Raw genomic sequence first — 4947 nt, 5'->3', positions numbered from 1 at the left:
CATGGCAAGACAACTCGAACTTGGCATTGAAGGATCCGGGGTGTGGTGGGGAAGAAGCAGCCAGCTGGGCAGTTACTAGGACTTGACAGGATGCCGGGCACGCAGCAGGCTCTAACTTTCTGAAGAAGCTCTTTCCTTCAGAAGATGGTTAGATGTGAAGCTCAATTACAAGAGCTGGGAGACCAACCACCAGTAGACTGCAATGGTGGTGGTCACTAAACAAGACCTTGGGTGGTAAGTCAAACACCATCTTTTATCAGATGCCAACAGAGGCAAGCAGGGATATCAAGGACCAAGGACCCAAGAAAATGTTGTGGGAGGAATAATTTGCAATTGAGAAACCATCATTTGGCATTTTCCTTCTCTCTCTCTGTCTCTCCCTTTTTTGTTCATTCTCAACTGGCTGAGTGCCTGCCTACTGTATGATTATACTCTGGCAGATACCTGGTTTTGGAAGTACCCACGATGAAGCAAGTCAGGTGAGGGCAGAGCCTTCCTTTCCACTTGGAAGTACAGGTAGGTCTTATTCAGGTCAAGCCAGCTTTGAAATTGCAAGTAGAATTTGTGTGGATCTAACAGCATCATTGGCTTTCTGTGGGCAGAAGGGAGGAGCAAAAAACACAGATAGTGCTGTCAGGAACACACCACTCTGGACGCACATGGGGGTTGTGCCTGGGTCACCCATGAGGATCCTCCCTGCAGAATTTCCTGCTGCTTTTACAGGCAGGGGGACAGGGGAGAAAAGAAGAGAAAAGGGACATTGCCTGGGCAGCAGTGATGAGTGACCTCTCCCAACTTTGGCCCCAACTGGTCATTCTAATAGGGGCCCCCCACAACCTCCATCCAGTTTTACTGTCAACCCAAACCAGAACCCATTAGAAAAATAAAAAAGAGTATGAAAACGTCTCCATCCAAAAACAATGACCTTGAACATTTCAGATCAATTCTGTCCAGACTTCTCACCTACGTGTGTCTCTGCTTTAAATTTTTTTTTTTAAAGTCAGGTTTACATTCACATTCACAGGGCTCTGGAGGGCATAAACTATTCTTCTAAGTGCTTTATGTTTTAGTAAGGGTAAATACAATTCAAAAAAGAAGAAAAACGAAGTTGATTTTCTCTGGCGCAAAAGGGAAATAGACATGGAGAGATATCAAGATGGAAGTTTAATCAGACACACCATGTCATCTCTCTGCAGCAAAGACCTGAACAACCAAGGGAAACAGATGACAGACTATCTTGGAACTCCGAGCATCCAATGAGAAGGGAAAGAACAAGACCAAACACCAAGTGGAAAAAGAAAACTGATGGAAAACAGTGAACAGGTTGAGATACGGAGTAGAGGCATCTTGCAGGTCAGCCAGGCACACCGTGGCCATCTTGAGACAAAACCAGCAGTGATTCAAGTGAGGCATACAGAAAGGCAACATCACAGAATTCCCAACAGGGCACAGAGAAACTGTAGATTTACCCAGCGTGAAGGGGAGGAAGACATGAACCGGACCTAAGAAGAGAAAGTATGAGAGGGAAAGCAGGAGCTCCAGGGATCCTGACATCCACAGAGCAGAGAGGAAGCCAGGAGCCAGACAGGCTGGGTGGCAGCGTGGGGAACACGGAGTAATAGACCTAGACGTGCTGTCAGAACTTCCATATGGGGAGGAAGTAAAGGTCATTTCAAGACATAACAGACTTTTATTTTTGCCAGAAGGCTGGCGATTCAAACCCACCAGCCGCTTCTCGGAAGGAAGATGAGGCAATCTACTTTTGTAGTGATACTGCCTTGGAAACCCAAGGAGGGGTCACTATGAGTCGGGTCCTACTCAAGGGCAAACAACAATAACAACAACCCTCTAGTTAGTGGTTTACCCTCCCTTTCCCACCCACTGCTGGTAACCATCAAAGAATATTTCATTTTTTTGCGAAACTCTTTTCTTGACTTTTTACAATAGTGGTCTCAAACAGTATTTGTCCTTTTGTGAGTGACTAATTTCATTCAGCATAACAGCCTTTAAATTCATCTATGTCATGAGATGTTTCGCAGATTCACCACTGTCCTTTAGTATTCCAGTGTGTGTCTGTACCATGGTTTGTTGATCCATTCCTCTGTGGATAGGCATTTAGGTGGTTTCCATCTTCTTGCTATTATGAATAGTGCTGTGATGAACATGGGGGTACGGGCATCTGTTCATGTCACGGCTCTTATTTCTCTAGGATATGTACTTTGTTGTTGGATTGCAGGATCATATGGTATTTCTATTTCCAGCTTTTTAAGGAAACACCATAATACTGTCCACAGTGGTTGCACCATTTTACAGTCCCACCAGCAGTTTGTCATAATGTGCTGGCTTGAGTGTTGCTGTGAGGCTGGACACTATGCCACCAGTGTCTCAAATGCCAGCAGAGTTATCCATGGTGGACAGGTTTCAGCGGAGCTTCCAGACAAAGACAGACTTGGAAAAAGGAAGAGGCCATTCATTTCTCAAAGAATTGGCCAGTGAAAACTTTATGAATAGCAGTGAAACACCGTCTGATATATTACTGAAAATTTCATGAATAGCTCAGAAACACTGTCTGAGATAGTGTTGGAAGATGGGCCCCTAAGGTCAACTGGAGAAGAGCTGCCTCCTCACAGTAGAGACGACCTTAATGATAGGGATGGAGTAAAGCTTTCAAGACCTCCGTCTGCTGATGTGGCATGACTCAAGATGAGAAGAAACAGCTGCAAGCATTCATTAATAACTGGAACATAGAATGCACAAAGTATGAATCTAGGAAAATTGGAAGTTGTCAAAAATGAAATGGAATGCATAAGGATCAATATCCTAGGCATCAGTGAGCTGAAATGGACCAGTTTAGGCCATTTTGAATCAGATGATCATATGATCTACTATGCTGGGAATGACAAATTGAAGAAGAATGGCATGGTATTCATCACCACAAAGAAGGTATCAAGATCCATCCTGAAGTACAGTGCTGTCAGTGATAGGATAATATCCATATGCCTATGAGGAAGATGACTTAATACTACTATTATTCAAATTTATGCACCAACCACCAAAGCCAAAGATGAGGAAACTGAAGATTTTTACCAACTTCTGCAGTCTGAAATTGACTAAACATGCAATCAAGATGTGCTGATTATCACTGATGATTGGAATGCTAAAGTTGGAAACAAAGAAGAATCACAAGTAGTGGGAAAATATGGCCTTGGTGATAGAAACTACACTAGAGATTGTGTGATAGAATTTTGCAAGCCCAATGACTTATTCATTGCAAATACTTTTTTTCAACAACAAAAATGGCAGCTTTACACATAGACTTTGCCAGACGGATTGCACAGGAATCAGACAGACTATATCTGTGGCAAGAGGCGATGGAGAAGCTCAATATCTACAGCCAAAACAAGGCCAGGAGCTGATTGTGGAACAGACCATCAACTGTTCATATGCAAGTTCAAGTAGAAGCTGAAGACAATTTAAAAAAGTCCACAAGAGCCAAAATATGACCTTGATTATATTCCTCCTGAATTTAGAGACCATCTCCAAAGACTAGATTTGATGCATTGAACACTAATGACCAAAAACCAGAGGAATTGTGGGATGACATCAAGAACATCATTCATGAAGAAAGCAAAAGGTCATTAAAAAAACAGGAAAGGAAGAAAACACTAAAATGGATGTCAGAAGAGACTCTGAAACTTGCCCTTGAACAGAGTGTAGCTAAAGCAAATGGAAGAATTGACATGATAAAAGAGCTGAACAGAAGATTTCAAAGAACAGCTCGAGGAGACAGAGTCAATTATAATGAAATGTGCAAAGACCTGGACTTAGAAAACCAAAAGGGAAGAACACACTCGGCATTTCTCAAGCTGAAAGAACTGACGAAAACATTTAAGCCTCAAATTGAAATACTGAAAGATTCCATGGGTAGTATGTTGAATGATGCAGGGAACATCAAAAGAAGACGGAGGGAATACAGAGTCACTGTACTAAAAAGAATTGATAGATGATCATCCATTTCAGGAGGTGGCATATGATCAAGAACAATGGTACTGAAGGAAGAAGCTGAAGCTGCACTAAAGGAATTGGTGGAAAATAAGGCTCTGGGAACTGACAGAATACCCATTGAGATGTTTCAATGAATGGAAGATACGCTAGAGGCACTCATCCGACTATGCCAAGAGTTTTGGAAGACAGCTACCCGGCCAACTGACTGGGAGAGATCCATATTTGTATCCATTCCAAAGGAAGATGATCCCACAGAATATGGAAATTATCAAACAGTATCACTGATATCACATCCCAGTAAAATCTTACTGAAGATAATTTGGTATCTTACAGAAGATAAAACGGTTGCAGCAGTATATTGATATATTGGCAGAGAACTTCCAGAAATGCAAGCTGGATTCAGAAGGAGACGTGAAGTGAGGGATAGCATAGCTGATATCAGATGAATCTTGGCTGAAAGCAAAGAATACCAGAAAGATGTTTACTTGTGTTTTATTGACTATGCAAAGGCATTTGTTTGTGTGGATCATAACAAATTATGTATAACATTAAGTTCCAGAACACTTAAATTGTACTCATGCGGACTGTACATAGATCAGGAGGCTGTCATTCAAATAGAACAAGGGGACACTGCACGGTTTAAAGTCAGGAAGGGGGTGTGTCGAGGTTCTATCTTTTGCCATACCTACTCAATCTGTATGCTGAGCAAATAATCTGAGAAGCTGGACTGTATGAAGAACTTGGCACCAGGATTGGAGGAAGAATCATTAACAACCTGCAATACGCAGATGACACACTTTTGCTTGCTGAAAGTGAGAATGACTTGAAGCACTTACTGATGAAGACTGAAGACTATGATCTGCAGTATGGATTACATCTCAATATAAAGAAAACAAAAATCCTCACAACTGGACCAATAAGCAGCATCATGATAAATAAAGA

This window comes from Orycteropus afer, unplaced genomic scaffold (genome assembly GCF_000298275.1).
Source record: "Orycteropus afer afer isolate SDZICR_OR568_19922 unplaced genomic scaffold, OryAfe1.0 scaffold00083, whole genome shotgun sequence".
Taxonomy (NCBI): Eukaryota; Metazoa; Chordata; class Mammalia; order Tubulidentata; family Orycteropodidae; genus Orycteropus; species Orycteropus afer.
This window is presented reverse-complemented; position numbering follows the sequence as displayed.